The following is a 23,204-nucleotide window of genomic DNA, read 5'->3' on the forward strand; positions in this document are numbered from 1 at the left end:
TTGCTGCCCCCATTTTTTTAAATGGACAGTACACATTTAAAGAAGAAAGAAGAAATATGGGGCTCCCCCTAGGGTTTAAACCAAACCCTTATCTATGCATACAGCCTGGTGCCCCTTATTCTAAAGTGGGCTTCCAGATTTCTATGAGACACCTTCCCCAACAAACCCCCACATCCTGTTGTGGCCAATATGTAAGGAAAAGGCTTTTTTCACCCAATGTTGGGGAAAGGTACCTTGCAAAGGGAAAGGGGTGGCTGAGCTGCCCCCTTGCAAGGTGCCCCCCTATTTTGAGAGGTGTGTGTCCGTGTATGGTTTAGGAAAGGTGGGTGCACACTCACTGCCCTCCCTTTTTTGGCTACCTAGGCTGAATGACTGGATAAATGGTCACATTTGTATCCTAAAGGGGAACTCCCTGCCATATTTTTAAGTACTACAAAATTATACAACAAGTAAGCAAAAACGTGTCTGATTATACCAGCTATATCCCAGAGGAATATTTGGTGAAGAAAAGAAAAAAGGGGAAAAAATGGCCTACTTTCACAGGAGAAACCGAGGGCAAAAAGCCATAGGTTTCTGCTACTGTCAGTCAAACTCCTGTGATGAAGCAGTGGCAGTGTGGTTTGCTGGTGGTGAGTGTGTTTATTTCTGCACACAGACCACTCCAGTCAGCTTGCTGCAGGATTCCCCGCGAGGAAGGAGAAGCTGACAGTGGTGGCGGGAAACTTCCAGAAGATGTAGTATGCAACCTTACTGTGCAATATTGTTGCACAGAGCAGGTAAGTTACCTTTTTCTTAGTTTAAAAAAAAATGAAGCCTTTAGCTTTATTTTAATTGCTAGGAAGAGAATTTAGTAATATAAAGTGGCTATTGCTTTTACCGCTTCCTTTGGAAAACTGTAATTTAAATATAATATAAATGAGAAGTTTCATAATCTAATAAAAATAATATTTATCTTGTTAAAAAAAAAAAAAAAAATTAAAGAAATGAGGATGAATTGTTTTATGTATTACAGTTGCACCTGTGATTGATAAGTAGTTCACGCAAGAGTAAAGACATTGCTAAATTGTCACTAGAGGCCTGGAAATAGATGAGCTAGTTAGTAGTTAGGCAGCAATTCCTTTTCCTTATCTAATGTATAACTCCATCACATATTTCTTACTACTTTTGGATCGAGGGGAGAACTCACTACATCGAAATGTAAAGTTATCATTTCTACCTCAGAAAAAATTGAGGATTGGTATAGTACACCACAAAAATGTATGGACCCCAAGTCTCATTAAGTTGTAACAATTCCTCAGTTAATCTAATAAAGATTGTTCTGCACGGTCACATAAACCTTTCAGTATATATAAACTATCTATTTTCCAGCATATTTGGGATCGGGACTTGCTGTTAGTGATGGGCCGAACACCTCCCTGTTCGGTTCACTCTCAAAGAGGGAAAAAGTTCTAGCAAACATGCAAACTCTGTAAAAGTCTATGGGACACGAACATGAGAAATCAAAAGCCCTCATTTTAAAGACTTATATGCAAGTTATTGCCATAAAAAGTGTATGGGGACCTGGGTACTGCTCTGGGGGACAGGTATCAATGCAAAAAAAAATAAAATAAAACAATAGTTTTTACAGGAGCAGTGATTTTAATAATGCTTAACCACTTAAGCCCCAGCCCTATTTCGGACACTTTTTGTTTACAAGTTAAAACCAGTATTTTTTCCTAGAAAACTACTTAGAACCCCCAAACATTATATATATTTTTTTAGCAAAGACTCTGGAGAATAAAATGTCGGTCATTGCAAAATTTTTTGTCACGCGGTATTTGCGCAGCGGTCTTTAAAACGCCATTTTTTTGGAAAAAAATTGAAAAATCACATTTCACTGCATTTAAAAAATACTAAACAGTAAAGTTAGCCCATTTTTTTAATATATTGTGAAAGATGATGTCACGTCGAGTAAATAGATACCCAACATGTTACGGTTTAAAATTGCACCCCCCCGTGGGATGGCGACAAACTACGGTCAAAATAGATCTCAATTGGCGACACTTTAAATTTATTTAACGGTTACCAGTTTAGAGTTAGAGTTTAGCTCTTTTTTTAAATTATTGCCCATGCTCTGGCGATCGCGGCGATACCTCACATGTGTGGTTTGAACAGCGATTTCATTCGCGACTCGACTTGCGTATACGTTTTTTTTGTGCATGAGCTAACGGTGACGGGGGCGGCTAAATTTTTATTTTTTTTTTCCTATTTATTTTTTCTTTTTTTTAACTTTATTACAGGTTTTAAAAAAAAAAAAAAATCTGATCACTTTTATTGCTGTCACAAGCAATGTAAACATCCCTTGTGACACCAATATGTAGTGACAGGTACACTTTATGGAGGAATCGAGGGTCTAAAAGACCCTAGACCCCTCCACTACACTTCCATGTATGCAAAACGCTGAAAACGGCGTTTTTGCATACAGCCGTTTTTTAAATTTGCCGCCTTTTGCAGCACAGTAACCCGGAAGTGACATCATAGACGCCGCCTCCAGGTTACGTCATCGGAGACCCGATCGATGCCGTTTCCGGCATTCATCGGGACTCCATCCAGCCGGCGGACGTGCTGGCTGGGTGCTCGGGGCTCCCGGTGGGACGGGAGCCCCGAGCAAAGCCACGGAAGGAGGCGGGAGGGGGGGACGTCCCCTCCTGCTCACCCGGGTAACGATCGAGCGGCTCCCGAGCCGCATCGGTCGTTACCGACGGAAAGCCGGCTGTCGGCTTTAAACCACGGTAACGGGATGATGCCTCTAGCTAGAGGCATCATCCCGGTATAACCCCGCAAAGTCTGCCGACGTTCGGGTACGTCAGTATGCGGTAAGTGGTTAAAGTGAAACAATAAAAATGAAAATTTCTTTTAAATGTCTGGGGGGTTCCCTTAATGTGCCTGTAAAGTGTCGCATGTGTACAATGTATGTAGCCTTCTGCAGCAATACTGACATTTCTAAAGGAAGAAATTTCATTTAAACTTGCTCGCGGCTGTAATGTATTGTTGGCTCCCTGTTATAAAGATAAAAAAAAAAAAACAATGTTAAAAAAACCAGCCATTTGGGCCTGGTAAAGATTTTAAGGGGAACTCCATGCCAAAAATAAAATAAAAAAACCGGGTGGGGTCCACTCCCCCAAATCAGTACCAGACCCTTATCCGAGCATGCAGCCTGGCAGGCCAGGAAAGGGTGAGGGAGTGAGCGAGCATCCCCCGCTCCTGAACCATACTAGCCCGATTGCCCTTAACATGGGAAGGGGGCACCCCAAAGCACCTTGTCCCCATGTTGATGGGGATAAGGGCCTCTTCCTGACAACCCTGGACTGTGGTTGTGGGGGTCTACGGGTGGGGGGCTTATCAGAATCTGGAAGCCCCCCTTTAACAAGGGGGCCCCCAGCTCTCACCCCCCCCCCTATGGGAATGGGCATTGGGTACATAGTTCCCCTACCCATTCACCAAAAAGTGTAAAAAAGTAAAAACCACAGAACACAGTTTTTGACAAGTCCTTTATTATAAAGAAAAAAAAATAGTGTCCCTCTATGTAAATCCATTGTCAATCATGATGCCCACGGGACCCGAAAAATAGAAAATAAATTCAAAAACGCTTCCGCCTCAGAGGCTTACCACCATATATTGCTCTTCAGCTTTGACAGCTCTATTATAGGCAAGGGGCGGGGCCACCAGGTTACGTCCTCCGGTAGCACCGCCCCTTCTGACATCATGTGACGTCAGAAGGGGGTAGTGCCACCGAGTTAATGGGTACTATGTAACCGATACCCATTCACATGGGGGGATCTGGGCCCCCCCTGTTAAAGGGGGCTTCCAGATTACAATAAGCTCCCCCCCACCTGCAGACCCCCACCACCACAGCCCAGGGTTGTTAGGAAGAGGCCCTAGTCTCCATCAACATGGAGACAAGGTGCTTTGGGGGGCACCCCAAAGCACCCTCCCCATGTTGAGGGCAAGAGGCCTGGTATGGTTCGGAGGGGGGCACTCGCTTGTCCCTCCCCCTTCCTGGCCTGCCAGGCTGCATGCTCGGATAAGGGTCTGCTATAGAATTTGGGGGGGACCCCACATTGTTTTTTTTTTTTCATTTTGGCATAAAGTTCACCTTAAAATCTGTACAAGACCCAAAGGGCCTGGTATAGATTTTGGGGGGGACCTCATGCCGTTTCTTTTAAAATTTTGTCATAGGGATTTCCCTCGACCACTTAAATACAGGGCACTTTCACCCCCTTCCTGCCTAGACCAATTTTCAGCTTTCAGTGCTCATTGGCATCTATGGGAAATCTCGGTCTGCTTGACATGGCACTGCCCCCCAAACTTTAAGTGACAGGGACACAAAACTTGGGGAGCACCGAGAGAAGACCCAAGACTACAACATATCAATACATTTTAAAAGTGGAGTATGCCTAAACACTACTTTGACTGCACTAAACTGACTCACAGTATTCACTAACTACCTGCCCAATCTCTATTGTAACACACTATACATGGCTGCAGTGTAAGCAGCAGCCCTAAATAGTGTGGGGCGTGGACTTAGCCCCTGAACCATGATTGGCTAAAGGCACTTTGGCCAATCATGGCTCTGACAGGACATTGTGCTCTGATTGGCCAAAGCATACAGGTCAGGTGCATGCTTTGGCCAATCATCTGCAATCAATGCACTGCAACAGCGCAGTGCATTATGGGGCACTTCCCACCGAGCACCTCGTTTGTTGAATACACATACAGCTGATGCTTGAGTCGAACTAACGTTCAATTCGAACACAGAGCCCATCCCTACTTGCTGTATATAGTTTTCATAAGAAAATCGTTTTTTTTTTTGCAAAGCTTCTTACCTGGAGATCCTGCTAGCAAGGGCACTTCCTCTTTAATGCTGTCATGTTCACTCTTTCAAGCTCAACTTTTGGGCACAAACGTCTTCATTTAAATATATTCCTCAATAGCCACAAAGGATATAAATCTATGTTGTGTGCACCAAATGCCTTTACAAACCCACATATTACCTTGTAAAAGAAACAGTGACATCATCACTGTAATGCACATTATCTGTACCCAGAAGCTCCACCCACTACAGGTGGTGGTGGATCAGTTACCCTGCCCAAGAAGAGAGATTCACCCTGACTGGCCTTTTATTACAAAAATAACTTACCCAGTGTCAAAGTTTCACATTGGATTACTGCACATCAGGGCTGGGGTGGAAAGGTGTACTGTGGTATCATGTGAGATGGAGGAGTGTCACAAAGAGATTGTTGGGGAGGGAATTTGTGTTGGATAGAGGAATTTGGGGGGCTGCAGGGTGTTAGAATTGTTCTAGGAGTGGACATTTTAGGGGGGATGCTGGGAAAGGTAATTGGGGGGGGGGATTTGTGTTGTGAGGGGGGATGGAGAAAGAGGATGTATCCAAGAATGGGGGTATTTTGGGTGTTTGTGCTAGAAGAGGTGATATGGTAGGGGGGGGGAGGGGATTTGTGATAGTGTCAGGATTCAGCAGCAGCTAGGGAGATCAGACACATATAGCTACACATGGAAACTGAAACCAAACAATGTCGATATCCTTAAAGTGAGATTTTACAGTGAAACACACAAACAAGCATTCACAACAAACACAGGTAACTCCAGCAAACAAGAACCAACCCCAAAGACAAAAATAACTAATGAACCTAACAACTGACTATCTACAAATATATCCCTTGGGGAAGGGAGGAGCAGCCTTAAATAACCACCTGGCAGCTGAACACAGGTGTAAGTGATCATAACAGCCTGCTGGCTTCTGGGAGACACCTGCTGGTGGACACTGGAAGTGCAGCAATCAGCCCAGAGCAGCACAGTGCCATCTTTGGAGACTGTTGCAGCTGGCGACCCCTGTTCCTTTGGGCACAGCACACCCTGTTTCCACCTTCAGGGGTGCCTTGCACTTAGCCACAATGGAAGCCCTCTCAGCACCTCGGCATCTGATCAGGTACGTGATATATAACCACTAGGACTCTTTTCGAGAACAAATTCTTACGTTGGTTGGAACCACGAGGGGGGATGACGGAATTATACGCCTTATTTAATAGTCAAGGTGACAAAACTTCATACCAAACGGCATGGGAATTGTACCTGAGGGAAACAAGTGAGGAAGAGTGGACAAAATGGTCTACTATGGTGCACATAGGTATACTTAACACCACCTTGGTGGAAGCGAATTATAAAGTGATGTCCCGCTGGTATCTAGTTCCGTCAATATTGGGGAAGCTGTATCCTGGTACCTCGTCCCTGTGCTTTAGGGGACGTAGACAGGAGGGTGATATGTACCATGTCTGGTGGTCCTGTCCGAAGGTCAAGCGCTTCTGGATCAGGATGTTCAACATGATCCATTCGGTGACGGGGTAGAATGTTCCCAGAGCTGCCACGACGAGTGCTGTTTGCCAACCTACCGGGGGAGATCCCCAGACATTTACGTACCCTCATTTTCTTTATTCTCCTAGCTGCTAAAATAACCATAGTGCGTTCATGGAAATCACCGGTGCTAAATATTGTAATGGTCAAACATAAAATATCCTGGATCATGATTAACGAAAAGTTGACCAGTATTCGTAATGATAGTCAAACAAGGTTTGAGAAAGTATGGAATCCATGGGTAGCATATCTTCAGGCCCCCTGAGTGTCGAGTTACATTCACAGTGGGGGGCAGGTCAAGGGGGACAGAATCTGTTTTATTCGCTTCTCTCTTTCTATTCATGTTTCTCTTTTTCTTTTTCCTATCGTACTTCTTTGGTTATTCATATATTATATGAGCAGGATAGTTTGATATGGACCATGGAGATTAGTCTTAGTTGACATTTATTTTACAGTTATGATACATGAATGCTGTTGGTGATCACCAACTTAGTGTAATGTCATTGGATACTTATTATTATGGAATATTGTTTATGGATGTTTCTCCTTGAAATCCAGCACTTGATCTCAGTACAATTGCATTTTGATATTGCTAATATTTGTATACTGCTTTAAAAATTACAATAAAAATGATTGGAAACAAACACTCCCATAGACACACTCCTAAGCCTTGTGGACAGCCTTCCAAGAAGAGTTGAAGCTGTTATAGCTGCAAAGGGTGGGCAACTAAATATTGAACCCTACAGACTAAGACTGGGATGCCATAAAAGTTCATGTGCCATGTAAAGGCAGGCGTCCCGATACTTTTGGTAATATAGTGTATAGTGTTGAGCGAACACGGACTGTATTATTCGTGTTCGTACCGAATAATTGGATTTTTTGTACCCGAACACGGACACGGACACTTTACTGTATGTTCGGGTAAAAATCCGTGTTCGGTCGTTTTATTTCCGGGTTTTGCATGCTTTGGCGCTCTTTTCATGGCGGGCTTTCAACAGCCAATCAACAATCGTTTAACTGGTGTGCCTTAAGCCATCCCAGCCATGCCTGCAAATGTCTCAGTAGCTGTGATTGGCCGTCTGAAGCATGTGACCAAGTCTTTATAAGTTCGAGGCAGCCGCAGCGGCGTCATTATGCTGCTTAGATTCAGGGACAGAGCACACATCAACGTGCTGGCTGCTGATTAGGGAAAGATAGGCAGGAAAAAACCATTTGTGTCCGGATAGAATTGAGGGACAGGTCGGAGTGTTTAGGCAGGGCGAGTTGTAGGCATTTTAGGGATAGAGTCTGCTGAATTATAGGGTCAGTGTCTTCTACAAACTACAATCGATATTGCTGTGTGGGGGGTGGGGTGAATCTGCACTCAATCCTGATCTACGATCTCTTCTCAATCCTGTTAGGGACAGAGTCTGCTGAATTTTAGGGAAACTGTGTTCTACAAACTACAATCGATATTGCTGTGTGGTGTGGGATTGGAGATAGGCAGGTGTCAGTGATCCACATCCATTTTTCTGTGTGTAAGCTGCAGTGAACACAATCTTTTTGGGCTGCAGTGAACACAATCTTTTTGGGCTGCAGTGAACACAATCTTTTTGGGCTGCAGTGAACACAATCTTTTTGGGCTGCAGTGAACACAATCTTTTTGGGGTGCAGTGAACAAAATCTTTTTGGGGTGCAGTGAACACAATCCTTTTTGGTGTGCAGTGAACACAATCTTTGTGGGGTGCAGTGAACAAAATCCTTTGTGGGGTGCAGTGAACACAATCTTTTTGGGGTGCAGTGAACAAAATCCTTTTTGGGGTGCAGTGAACACAATCTTTTTGGGGTGCAGTGAACACAATCTTTTTGGGGTGCAGTGAACAAAATCCTTTGTGGGGTGCAGTGAACACAATCTTTTTGGGGTGCAGTGAACACAATCTTTTTGGGGTGGAGTGAACAACATCCTTTTTGGGGTGCAGTGAACAAAATCCTTTTTGGGGTGCAGTGAACAAAATCATTTTTGGGGTGCAGTGAACACAATCTTTTTGGGGTGCAGTGAACACAATCTTTGTGGGGTGCAGTGAACACAATCTTTTTGGGGTGGAGTGAACAACATCCTTTTTGGGGTGCAGTGAACAACATCCTTTTTGGGGTGCAGTGAACACAATCTTTTTGGGGTGCAGTGAACACAATCTTTGTGGGGTACAGTGAACAGAATCTTTGTGGGGTGCAGTGAACACAATCTTTGGGGGGTACAGTGAACACAATCTTTGTGAGGTGCAGTGAACACAATCTTTGTGGGGTGCAGTGAACACAATCATTGTGGGGTGCAGTGAACTCAATCTTTGTGGGGTACAGTGAACACAATCTCATACTTCTGAAGGTTTGAGGGTGCTGCCTGTTCCATACTCCCCCTACTCCTCATCTAGCCTTTTAGGGGTACAAACAATAGTAATTGGGGCCTAGTGTGGTTGTGTACGTGTGATATACATACACTTTTTTGGGATCATATTTTCTATTCCGCTATTTAATCAAAAACCTTTGGGGATCAGTTAAATTGGGGGATAGTCTGTGTTGGTACGTGTGAGAGAGATCCACCTTTCCAAGTTGTTGGGGTTCATCTCATACTTCTGAAGGTTTGAGGGTGCTGCCTGTTCCATACTCCCCCTACTCCTAGCCTTTTAGGGGTACAAACAATAGTAATTGGGGCCTAGTGTGGTTGTGTACGTGTGATATACATACACTTTTTTGGGATCATATTTTCTATTCCGCTATTTAATCAAAAACCTTTGGGGATCAGTTAAATTGGGGGATAGTCTGTGTTGGTACGTGTGAGAGAGATCCACCTTTCCAAGTTGTTGGGGTTCATCTCATACTTCTGAAGGTTTGAGGGTGCTGCCTGTTCCATACTCCCCCTACTCCTAGCCTTTTAGGGGTACAAACAATAGTAATTGGGGCCTAGTGTGGTTGTGTACGTGTGATATACATACACTTTTTTGGGATCATATTTTCTATTCCGCTATTTAATCAAAAACCTTTGGGGATCAGTTAAATTGGGGGATAGTCTGTGTTGGTACGTGTGAGAGAGATCCACCTTTCCAAGTTGTTGGGGTTCATCTCATACTTCTGAAGGTTTGAGGGTGCTGCCTGTTCCATACTCCCCCCTACTCCTAGCCTTTTAGGGGTACAAACAATAGTAATTGGGGCCTAGTGTGGTTGTGTACGTGTGATATACATACACTTTTTTGGGATCATATTTTCTATTCCGCTATTTAATCAAAAACCTTTGGGGATCAGTTAAATTGGGGGATAGTCTGTGTTGGTACGTGTGAGAGAGATCCACCTTTCCAAGTTGTTGGGGTTCATCTCATACTTCTGAAGGTTTGAGGGTGCTGCCTGTTCCATACTCCCCCTACTCCTAGCCTTTTAGGGGTACAAACAATAGTAATTGGGGCCTAGTGTGGTTGTGTACGTGTGATATACATACACTTTTTTGGGATCATATTTTCTATTCCGCTATTTAATCAAAAACCTTTGGGGATCAGTTAAATTGGGGGATAGTCTGTGTTGGTACGTGTGAGAGAGATCCACCTTTCCAAGTTGTTGGGGTTCATCTCATACTTCTGAAGGTTTGAGGGTGCTGCCTGTTCCATACTCCCCCTACTCCTAGCCTTTTAGGGGTACAAACAATAGTAATTGGGGCCTAGTGTGGTTGTGTACGTGTGATATACATACACTTTTTTGGGATCATATTTTCTATTCCGCTATTTAATCAAAAACCTTTGGGGATCAGTTAAATTGGGGGATAGTCTGTGTTGGTACGTGTGAGAGAGATCCACCTTTCCAAGTTGTTGGGGTTCATCTCATACTTCTGAAGGTTTGAGGGTGCTGCCTGTTCCATACTCCCCCTACTCCTAGCCTTTTAGGGGTACAAACAATAGTAATTGGGGCCTAGTGTGGTTGTGTACGTGTGATATACATACACTTTTTTGGGATCATATTTTCTATTCCGCTATTTAATCAAAAACCTTTGGGGATCAGTTAAATTGGGGGATAGTCTGTGTTGGTACGTGTGAGAGAGATCCACCTTTCCAAGTTGTTGGGGTTCATCTCATACTTCTGAAGGTTTGAGGGTGCTGCCTGTTCCATACTCCCCCTACTCCTAGCCTTTTAGGGGTACAAACAATAGTAATTGGGGCCTAGTGTGGTTGTGTACGTGTGATATACATACACTTTTTTTGGATCATATTTTCTATTCCGCTATTTAATCAAAAACCTTTGGGGATCAGTTAAATTGGGGGATAGTCTGTGTTGGTACGTGTGAGAGAGATCCACCTTTCCAAGTTGTTGGGGTTCATCTCATACTTCTGAAGGTTTGAGGGTGCTGCCTGTTCCATACTCCCCCTACTCCTAGCCTTTTAGGGGTACAAACAATAGTAATTGGGGCCTAGTGTGGTTGTGTACGTGTGATATACATACACTTTTTTGGGATCATATTTTCTATTCCGCTATTTAATCAAAAACCTTTGGGGATCAGTTAAATTGGGGGATAGTCTGTGTTGGTACGTGTGAGAGAGATCCACCTTTCCAAGTTGTTGGGGTTCATCTCATACTTCTGAAGGTTTGAGGGTGCTGCCTGTTCCATACCCCCCCTACTCCTCATCTAGCCTTTTAGGGGTACAAACAATAGTAATTGGGGCCTAGTGTGGTTGTGTACGTGTGATATACATACACTTTTTTTGGATCATATTTTCTATTCCGCTATTTAATCAAAAACCTTTGGGGATCAGTTAAATTGGGGGATAGTCTGTGTCGGTACGTGTGAGAGAGATCCACCTTTCCAAGTTGTTGGGGTTCATCTCATACTTCTGAAGGTTTGAGGGTGCTGCCTGTTCCATACTCCCCCTACTCCTCATCTAGCCTTTTAGGGGTACAAACAATAGTAATTGGGGCCTAGTGTGGTTGTGTACGTGCGAGATACATACACTTTTTTTGATCATATTTCCTATTCCGCTATTCAATAAAAACCTTTGAGGATCAATTGAATTGCGGGATAGTCTGTGTCGGTACGTGTGAGAGAGATCCATCTTTCCAAGTTGTTGGGGTTCATCTCATACTTCTGAAGGTTTGAGGGTGCTGCCTGTTCCATACTCCCCCTACTCCTCATCTAGCCTTTTAGGGGTACAAACAATAGTAATTGGGGCCTAGTGTGGTTGTGTACGTGTGATATACATACACTTTTTTTGGATCATATTTTCTATTCCGCTATTTAATCAAAAACCTTTGGGGATCAGTTAAATTGGGGGATAGTCTGTGTTGGTACGTGTGAGAGAGATCCACCTTTCCAAGTTGTTGGGGTTCATCTCATACTTCTGAAGGTTTGAGGGTGCTGCCTGTTCCATACTCCCCCTACTCCTCATCTAGCCTTTTAGGGGTACAAACAATAGTAATTGCTGCCCAGTGTGGTTGTGTACGTGTGATATACATACACTTTTTTGGGATCATATTTTCTATTCCGCTATTTAATCAAAAACCTTTGGGGATCAGTTAAATTGGGGGATAGTCTGTGTCGGTACGTGTGAGAGAGATCCACCTTTCCAAGTTGTTGGGGTTCATCTCATACTTCTGAAGGTTTGAGGGTGCTGCCTGTTCCATACCCCCCCTACTCCTCATCTAGCCTTTTAGGGGTACAAACAATAGTAATTGGGGCCTAGTGTGGTTGTGTACGTGCGAGATACATACACTTTTTTTGATCATATTTCCTATTCCGCTATTCAATAAAAACCTTTGAGGATCAATTGAATTGCGGGATAGTCTGTGTCGGTACGTGTGAGAGAGATCCACCTTTCCAAGTTGTTGGGGTTCATCTCATACTTCTGAAGGTTTGAGGGTGCTGCCTGTTCCATACTCCCCCTACTCCTCATCTAGCCTTTTAGGGGTACAAACAATAGTAATTGGGGCCCAGTGTGGTTGTGTACGTGTGATATACATACACTTTTTTTGGATCATATTTTCTATTCCGCTATTTAATCAAAAACCTTTGGGGATCAGTTAAATTGGGGGATAGTCTGTGTTGGTACGTGTGAGAGAGATCCACCTTTCCAAGTTGTTGGGGTTCATCTCATACTTCTGAAGGTTTGAGGGTGCTGCCTGTTCCATACCCCCCCTACTCCTCATCTAGCCTTTTAGGGGTACAAACAATAGTAATTGGGGCCTAGTGTGGTTGTGTACGTGCGAGATACATACACTTTTTTTGATCATATTTCCTATTCCGCTATTCAATAAAAACCTTTGAGGATCAATTGAATTGCGGGATAGTCTGTGTCGGTACGTGTGAGAGAGATCCACCTTTCCAAGTTGTTGGGGTTCATCTCATACTTCTGAAGGTTTGAGGGTGCTGCCTGTTCCATACTCCCCCTACTCCTCATCTAGCCTTTTAGGGGTACAAACAATAGTAATTGGGGCCCAGTGTGGTTGTGTACGTGTGATATACATACACTTTTTTTGGATCATATTTTCTATTCCGCTATTTAATTTAACTGGGCCTCCATGCGAGACCTGTGTGCCTTGTTGCGCTGTTTTGAGTACTCCACCAACATGGCCAGTGGCAATGACGCCGTTCTCAGCTTAACTATCCCACTTCTATGCCTCCTTGAAAAAACAATTCGGGCGATGATGGAAGAGGATGTGGCACAGGATGAGGAGGAGGAGGAGGATGAAGAGGTAACATTTCCAAGGCTTTCAGGGCAGTCATTCGCAAGGGGCTCCGAGGGTGGGTTCCTGCACACGCAAACGCCAGGGACGCAATTGTCCAGCAGGGGCACAGTTCTGGAGGATGAGGAGGATGAGGAGGAGGAGGAGCTGGAGGAGGAGATGGAACCATGTTCACAGCAGGGTGGCACCCAGGCCAGCTCATGGCCATCACTGGTGCGTGGCTGGGGGGATACAGAGGACACGGACGATACACCTCCCACAGAGGACAGCCTTTCGTTGCCTCTGGGCAGCCTGGCACACATGAGCGATTACATGCTGCAGTGTCTCCACAACGACCGCCGAGTTGCCCACATTCTAACTTGTGCTGATTACTGGGTGGCCACGCTGCTGGATCCCCGTTACAAGGACAACGTACCGTCCTTAATTCACTCACTGGAGCGCGATCGCAAGATGCGCGAGTACAAGCGCACGCTGGTAGACGCCATGCTGCTGGCATTCCCATCTGACAGCGGGGCCACAGTGGAAGCACAAGGCAGAGGAGGAGGAGGAGGAGGTCGCCAACGCAACCAGGGCACCGCCAGCACCTCAGAAGGCAGGGTTAGCATGGCCGAAATGTGGAAAAGCTTTGTCAGCAAGCCACAACAAACAGCAGCACCAGCAGCTCAGATGGAACGTCTTAGCAGGAGGCAGCATTTTACCAACATGGTGGAGCAGTATGTGTGCACACGCCTACATGTAGTGAATGACGGGTCTGCCCCCTTCAACTTCTGGGTCTCCAAATTGGGCACATGGCTTGAGCTTGCCCTTTACGCCTTGGAGGTGCTGGCGTGCCCTGCAGCCAGTGTATTATCTGAACGGGTATTTAGCACGGCTGGGGGCATTATAACAGACAAGCGCAGCCGCCTGTCCAGAGACAATGTGGACAAGCTCACGTTCATTAAAATGAACCAGGCATGGATCCCACGGGACTTTTCCGTACCTTATGCAGAATAGCAATGGATACCGACCTTACCCACCCATTGTTCCATTTTTGCTCTTTCTCACTCTTTTGGGGTGTACCCTCATTTAAAATTTTTGAAAAGAAGCAGTGTTGGCTACCTCGTCCTCCTCCTCAGGGCCAGATTAATGTAGGGGCTATTGGAGCTGCAGCTCCAGGCCCCTACCTTTTATATAGGCCCCGGGTTGGCCATATTCACTGTTACCGCTCTTCTGTCACTTGTAAACACAGAAGTCTGGCTTCTATGCTCGCTTCCCCAGGCAGCACCCTCAGAACCTCCCCACACAGCGTGAAGGCCGGACAAGGAGGGACAGTTGGCGATGCATGGATGTGTTTATGGGCTTCAGAGACAGCATCCCATGTTGAATTAGGCATGCATGGCTGCACCCTTCCTCCTCTGGGTGCATGGCAAGGCACGGCCCTTAAGGCCCTTCAAAATCCTCAGCACCAAGCCCATGATGCTGTTAATCCGGCCCTGGTCCTCCTCCACCGCCGCTTCCACCTACACCGCCCATAGGTGTGCGCAGCCTATTGCATTAAGGTGTGCACCCCAAAGTTGAAATACACATGCATGTGTTTGCCAGCAGGGAGAGTAATGTATCGGGGCCATGTACCTGTAGGCAAGGAGAAATAGAGCAGAGCAGGTCCCAGGGAGATCTTTCCCATCTCCTCACTGGCAATGCTATGTGCCCTAGGTGATTAGGGTGTGCCCAGGCACACCCAGCACACCCTGTGCGCACGCCTATGTCACCGCCACATCCACCACCACCTCAACCTCCCTCCTACTCCATATGGGCCTCGTCCTTCAGAGATGAAGAAGAACATTGTTTTATTTTTCTGTTTTTTTTTTGTTGTTTTAAGTTATTTCCCTATCCACATTTGTTTGCAGAGCACTTGCCATGCTCTTAATTACGTTTTGCTGCCATTTGCAGCACTCTAGCCCTTTCCTTTGGTGTTTTAGAGCCATTTTAGTGCCTTAAAGTTCGGGTCCCCATTGACTTCAATGGGGTTCGGTGTCCGGGAAAAGTTCGGTAAAAGTCCGGGACACGGACCCGGACTTTTTTTTAAAGTTCGGCCGAACCCGTCGAACACGGACATCTAGGTGTTCGCTCAACCCTAATAGTGTATATACAGTATCTCACAAGTGAGTACACCCCTCAAATTTTGTAAATAGTTTATTATATCTTTCATGTGACAACACTGAAGAAATGACATTTTGCTACAATGTAAAGTAGTAGGTGCACAGCTTGTAAATTTGCTGTCCCCTCAAAATAACTCAACACACAGCCATTAATGTCTAAACCACTGGCAACAAAAATGAGTACACCCCTAAGTGACAATGTCAAAATTGGGTCCAAAGTGTCAATATTTTGTATGGCCACCATTATTTTCCAGCACTGCCTTAACCCTCTTGGGCATGGAGTTTATCAGAGCTTCACAGGTTGCTTCTGGAGTCCTCTTCCATTCCTCCATGATGACATCACAGAGCTGATGGATGTTAGAGACCTTGCGCTCCTCCACCTTCTGTTTGAGGATGCCCCACAGATGTTCCATAGGGTTTAGGTCTGGAGACATGCTTGGCTTTATCCTCAGCTTCTTTAGCAAGGCAGTGGTCATCTTGTGTGTTTGGGGTCATTATCATGTTGGAATACTGCCCTGTTGTCTCTGAAAGGGGAGGATTATGCTCTGCTTCAGTATGTCACAGTACATGTTGGCATTCATGGTTCCCTCAATGAACTGTAGCTCCCCAGTGCTGGCAGCACTCATGCAGCCCCAGAACATGACACTCCCACCACCATGCTTGACTATAGGCAAGACACACTTGTCTTTGTACTCCTCACCTTGTTGCCACCACATGCGCTTGACACCATCTGAACCAAATAAGGTTGTCTTGGTCTCATCAGACCACAGGACATGGTTCCAGTAATAAATGTTCTTAATCTGCTTGTCTTCTGCAAACTGTTTGCAGGGTTTCTTGTGCATCATCTTTGGAAGAGGCTTCCTTCTGGGACGACAGCCATGCAGACCAATTTGATGCAGTGTGCGGCGTATGGTCTGAGCACTGACAGGCTGACCCCCCACCCCTTTAACCTCTGCAGCAATGCTGGCAGCACTCCTACGTCTATTTCCCAAAGACAACCTCTGGATATGACGCTGAGCATGTGCACTCAACTTCTTTGGTCGACCATGGTGAGGCCTGTTCTGAGTGGAATCTGTCCTGTTAAACCACTGTATGGTCTTGGCCACCATGCTGCAGTCTTCTTCTGGCAATCTTCTTATAGCCTAGGTCATCTTTATGTAGAGCAGCAATTCTTTTTTCAGATACTCAGAGAGTTCTTTGCCATGAGGTACCATGTTGAACTTCCAGTGACCAGTATGGGAGAGAGAGCGATAACAAATTTAACGCACCTGCTCCCCATTCACACCTGAGACCTTGTAACACCAACGAGTCACATGACACTCGTTGGAGGAAAAATGGCTAATTGGGCCCAATTTGGACATACTCACTTTTGTTGCCAGCGGTTTATATATTAATGGCTGTGTGTTGAGTTATTTTGAGTGGACAGCAAATTTACACTGTTATACAATCTGTACTACTTTACATTGTAGCAAAGTGTCATTTCTTTAGTGTTGGCACATGAAAAGATATAATAAAATATTTACAAAAATGTGAGGGGTGTACTCACTTTTGTGAGATACTGTGTGTGTATATATATATATATATATATATATATATATATATATATATATACACACACAAATGGAAAACAATGCTGATGTAGCAACAAAAAGAAAGTGTCAATCAAGAAAAGAGATATAGTATAACCTTTACCTCCAGTTTACTCTCAGGAATAGGCCGAGATTTACTGGGAATACTGAAGTGATAGTTAATATTGAGCTGGTAAGATTATAATTTATGGCTGGATTTAGCCTAAAGCGAAACACTATATACCTATCCAGTGCACACAAATTTCATATATTCTTCATTAGATTGTGCTTTGTTCTCCCATAAACATTTAATTCACTTAGTGTGTGTAAAATATCTTTCCTGGCAGAATGAACAGAATATAAGGCAATTTTTAAGGATTTCTTCTTGCAGCATAAAGATTTCTGGATATGATTAAAGATAATTATATGTTGCAGCTGGTGGAAAATTAGGCCTTATTAATTTAGCCTATTAAATAATGTTGTGATCTTCTCAAATATCCTGGTAAAGGAACATTAATCACAAAGTAATATCTTTTTCCCATTCCAATAGGGTAATAATCACTCAGAAAGGGTACTTTATTCAAGGGACTATTTGATCACTGGAACGACAAAGCGAACACACATGAACAGGGCTTTTAAACCCGAGGGAATATGCATACAGAAATGAAATATGGCTTAAATGCTGCTTGCAGGAAGAGTACAGGCTTAGCAGATGGTAGTTAGATTATTCAATTTACTAGAAATCGAAGCCTCATTTAAAGGTTTGTGCAAAATAAAATGCAAATAGCTGTATGGGAAAAGAACATCTAATACTTTTCTGAAAAATGTATAAAACGCCTAAGGAAATTAGCAAAGCTATATACTGTATGTTTCAATGAGTAATGGGCCTTATTTATAAAGGCATCCTGGTTGCTTTCAGCAACCAGTTTCCAATTCTTATTTGGCTGCATAACAGTTTTTTTTTGTATACAATGCGTTAATTATGCCCACTGTAAAACTTAACACTAGGAATATGTTTCTGATAATTATCCATTTGCATAACATACGCAGGCTTTCAGAGCCTAAAGTTACTGATTACAGGGTGTAACTGCAGGATAGTGTAGACATGGGTAAATATCTTAAACATTAATTCTGCTCAAAGTACAATAAAAGTATAATCATTTTATACAAACGTTGCAGACCCTGTATCAAGGCAAGTAAATACATATTCGCCAACACACCAAGGATCTTGCAAAAGCAGTCCAAAAACTTTATTCCAGAGAAGAACACATAAAAAAAAATTATAGTGCAACGTTTCGGAGCCACGCGGGACCCCTTCCTCAGGCATGTGATAAAGTGAAAATTGTGAGCAGAGAATATATAAGGCCATACCAACAATCAGGAACAGTGCAGTTTAGTGACCCCCCTCAAATTATGTAATTTACCCGCCTTATTAGTACATATGTCCGCTCGTCCCTGTGTCATGGTTCCCATGACATCAGCGGACGTCGAGCACTGAGATTGGCTCCCGCGGTGCGCTGCTCTGCAGTAGGGGCGCTCTGCCCCGCTTGTTAACTGAAGTAATCGGAATACATCGTATTGATGCGCCCGATCATTATGAACAAATCAGCCTCCATTTCTACTGGTGAGTCCCCAGTAACACATAAACCTCAGATTATTCAGTGTATGAATGTGTCTTCATGATATGATTATTTCATATGTACTAATAAGCTGGGGGGGGGGGGGAGTGTGTACCTGGTTTTGACAGGCATCCCCTCACTCTTCCGCCTGGATTGCTGTGGCAATCTGAGCAGAAGTTCACCCCCCTCGCCCGCAGCTTTCTGGGTCACATCACAGGTCCCAGAAGACTACGTACCATCCACAAATTGCAGCGCGGCTCACACATGCACAGTGAAAATCTGGCTGTGAAGTTAAGATGCCGTCGCAAGGGACCCACAGCCCAGTGAAGCACGGACAGGTACAGTAAGTGTCCTTATACTAAAAGTTAGCAGCTACAGTATTTGTCAAGAGGGAAGACAGCGCAGCGCCTTCTAAATGCAGCAAGACATTTATTGAAGTGTGTGCAGCAGTATTACACTCACATTTAGTCGGTGAATAAGATGCAGTTAGTCAAGTAATGTTGATCATCAGGAGCATCACTGGAGCGGGTCCTGGTGGTGGAGGCAGTGGATCCCGTTGAGAGCGGCAGGGGGGGTTCCTCTGTGTGTACAGGGACGGCCTCGGTGGTGTCCGCAGGCTCCCCGTCAGCTGGTGGAACGCTGGCACTCGTGGGTCCTGGGATCCTGATGTCACTCCTGGCGGTGATACGGGACGCTACGGCGCCGTGTTATCGGAGCATGCGCTCCTTCTTCAGGCCGTCAGTGGACAGCTACCCCCTGAACTGTTTGGGGGTCCCCCTACCCCTGGTGCTTCCCTTCCCCCTTCCCCCCTCACCCGGGTCCCCAGGACCAGACTTTTTTGAGACCTCTTCTTGCGCCAATTCACCACTAAACCATTGCTACAGTATTTGTAGCTGCTGACTTAAATTTTGTTGGGGGAGACTAAAGCTCATCTTTAATCGATTTTCCTTCATAGCTTTTACTTGTTTCCCAACACTCTATCCTTTCATTACCCTAGAGAAAGCCCTTCAAGAAAATTCTCCTTCTATCGCAACCTTCCCTGATGCCTCTTTTGTCTTTTATTGTCTTTTGGACACAGACAAGATGGCAGATGGCGTTTTATCCTTTGTCCCATAAGACATTGTAACATATCATATGCCTACCCCTTCTTATGATACGACCCTGTAACCACAGGTTTAATCACCACCCTACCAATAAACATGACCTTTTTATTATTGGGAATTGTTTTCTTGATCCTATCTGCATACCTATTGTACCCCAATGTGAATACAGCTTGCATATTGTCTGCATGCTCTCCTGGACAGTCTTGTGATATTTATTGTAAATGGAATGTACTACTAAAGTGTCCTCTTCTTTGAGTCTTGTTTTCTTATTTAACGGTTCTATTGCAATATTGTGCAGAAATTCTGCAATGTTTTCTATGAAGCAGACAGAGTGTACCGCAAGTTAACAAATATCTTAAAATAGCATTGCTTAATATTCATAAAAAACATGAAATGAAAACTGTCGGTGGCAGGGCCCTGCTATTTTCTAGGTGATAAATATAAGCCAAAGATGATTATTGAAAAATAATGCTACTGGACTGAACTAAAGGCTTCAACTAAAACAGTGTTCCCCCCTTTGCAAGTCCATCATGTTTCAACGTACACAATAGTTGAGCCTTTATATCACTATTATATAATTTGTAACATGATGGACTTACAAACATACTTACTCACATTTATAATATATTTCTTGGTGGGGAGCTGACGCTGTCAATTTTCATGTTAAAGCACTTATGAGTAAAAATAAAATAAAGTTATTTTGAGATATTTGTTCACTTATAACTCACTCTACTAACAATGTTAAAGAAATGGATAAAGAAATGTTGCACATTGAGCCACTACACCAGCTAATACAGGCCAATTCCTTGTTGTGGTGTGTCCTGTGAATGCTAGACTAATAGGAGGAAGATGTGTTCCTCCTCTGATTCATTCAGTCAGCTGTCATGTTTGTAACAGTGCTGTATTTTGGCCTAGGCCAACAAGGCCCAGGCCTAGGGCAGCACTTTGCAGGGGGGGCAGCAAAAAAGCTGCATACCACCTGAAAAAAACTAGCCTCCACCCGGCTCCCAAACGAAAAGGGTCCCGCCGGCTTGCGCTACACTTTTAGTTTAGGGTCAGTATTATGGGGTGAATTGGGCCAGAGGGCAGGGTCCAGGAGGCAAATCAGTCTGGCACCCCCATAAAGCAGTCACACTGCTACCTGCCGATATGATAGGCTGCACTATTGGGCACTGATGGGGCTGTACTGATGGCCACTGATGAGGGCACACTGATTTGCTGCACTTATGATGCTGCGCTGATGGGCAGTAATAAGGTGGCACTGATGGGCACTGATGAAGCTGAACTTATGGGAACTGATAAGGCTATGCTGATGGGCACCGATAGACTGCGGTTGTGGTCTGTGGTGTACAGATGACAGGGCGGGTCACAAACTGGAAGGGGTGTGGCCTTTACACCCCTTTACCTGCCGATATGATAGGCTGCACTATTGGGCACTGATGGGGCTGTACTGATGGCCACTGATGAGGGCACACTGATTTGCTGCACTTATGATGCTGCACTGATGGGCAGTAATAAGGTGGCACTGATGGGCACTGATGAAGCTGAACTTATGGGAACTGATAAGGCTATGCTGATGGGCACCGATAGACTGCGGTTGTGGTCTGTGGTGTACAGATGACAGGGCGGGTCACAAACTGGAAGGGGTGTGGCCTTTACAGGAAGTGGTGGGTCATATTTAAGTTAGGGGGTGCACAAATTCAGTCATGCCTAGGGCAGCACAAAACCTTAAAACACCACTGGTTTGTAATCTGATTTTATGATAAATATTCATAACTCAGTAAAACATTTTTTTTAACTTGGTACATAAAGAAAGTGTATAGAAACACTCTCTGAAAATGTTGGTGTTAGTAGGTAGAAACTTGCAGGTGAAAATTTGTTTATGTATAGTCAAAACATTACTGGTAGAGTAAAGAAGGGTCAAACCTCCCATAATTCGGTTTTTTTTATTGCCATCTGTGCCTTGTTGGGGAGATTGACTTCCTGTCCCAAAGACAAAATAAGGGAGTAAATAAAAAAAACCTTCTTGGTTAGTTGTAACTTGAACAGGTGTTCCAACAGAGAAATCTCACTTAGGCCTCTTTCACAGTCTGTGTTCAGTTTTTTCAAATGGACCTGATCGGAAGGTCAAGTGAGCCCTTTGGACAGGCGAATCTCTATTTACACTCGCCTACCTCCAGGTTTGTTAAAAAAAAACAGAAAATGACCGGATCTAAAGTAACCGGATGTTAACCACTTGCCGACTGCCCACAGTAATATTATAGCAGCAATGTGGCTCCCCTGGGTCCAGTCATGTAGTACTATGTGACTGGAGGGGAAGGGGTTTCGGCAGCATATGTGCCCGCTGTGTTTAGACACAGAGGGAGTCGGGCGTAGGAGGAGAGGCGGCGATTGCCGCCTTCCTCCCACGATCGCCCGGTAAACGGAGAGAAGACCCGCCTGCTTATGTAAACAAAGCAGGCGGATCTTCTCACTGGCAGGCAGGGACAGATCAGCAGTGCCTGTCACAGAACGCCCCCCCCCCCCACACACACACACAAGGCAGGAAGCATTAGGCATACATTTAACCCCTTGATCAACCCCAGTATTAACCCCTTTCCTGCCAGTGTCATTATTGCAGTAACAGTGCATATTTTTAGCACTGATTACTGTAGTAATGTCACTGGTCCCCCCAAAAGTGTCAATGTCAGTTAGGGGTCCAATCTGTCCGCCGCAATGTCGCAGTCCCGCAAAAAATCACAGATCGCCGCCATTACTAGTAAAAAACAAAACAATAAAAATGACATAAATCTTTCCCGTTGTTAGTAGACGCAATAACTTTTGCCAAACCAATCAAAATACACTGATTGTGATTTTTTTTACTAAAAATATGTAGCAGAAAACAAATTGGCCTAAAATGTTTAAAAATTTTGATTTTTATTTATTTATTTATTTATTTTTTGAGAATGTCATATAGCAGAATGTAAAAAATATTGATTTTCTTTTTCAAAATTGTCGCTCTTTTTTTGTTTTTTATAACGCAAAAAAAAAAAATTGCACAGGTGATCAAATACAACCAAAAGAAAACTCTATTTGTGGGAAAAAAAAGAAAGTAAATTTTGTTTGGGTACAGCATCGCACAACCGTGCAATTGTCTGTTAAACGCAGTGCCGAATCGCAAAATATGGCCTGGTCAGAAAGGGGGCATATCCTTCCAGGGCGCAAGTGGTTAATGGACAGCAGCATACGTTTATACCCGGCCACACATAAGGTTCAGCGAGGTCTGCCCATGTCTGCTCTGCTTAAACTAGGTTAACGTGGATGCGACATCCATTCCGCTTGGCTCTGATCAGCAGAAGATCTGCTCACAGGACCTCTGCTAAACAGAGCAAGCGCTCCATGTGAAAGGGGCCTTTTAATTTTGTGCTGGTGACAATTGTAAAATGTTGTGTTTCCTATTACTTTTTCTCCCAAAAAACAATAGGATAGAGATGCTACGCTACACCTGGGGGGGGGGGGGGGGCATAAGCAGTAATTAAAAACTTGTCAGGGGTTGTATACTTACTATTTCCAAATAAAAAAAAAATAAGTTTTGGCTATACATATATTTTGTTGGTACTAAAGGCAAAATAAAAAAACACAACATGCTGCAGTCTGTCCCTACCATTACCAAGGCAGTCTTTGTTTTCCTGA

The sequence above is a fragment of the Pelophylax lessonae genome (assembly GCF_965119305.1).
Source record: "Pelophylax lessonae genome assembly, chromosome: 4".
In the NCBI taxonomy this organism is placed as follows: Eukaryota; Metazoa; Chordata; class Amphibia; order Anura; family Ranidae; genus Pelophylax; species Pelophylax lessonae.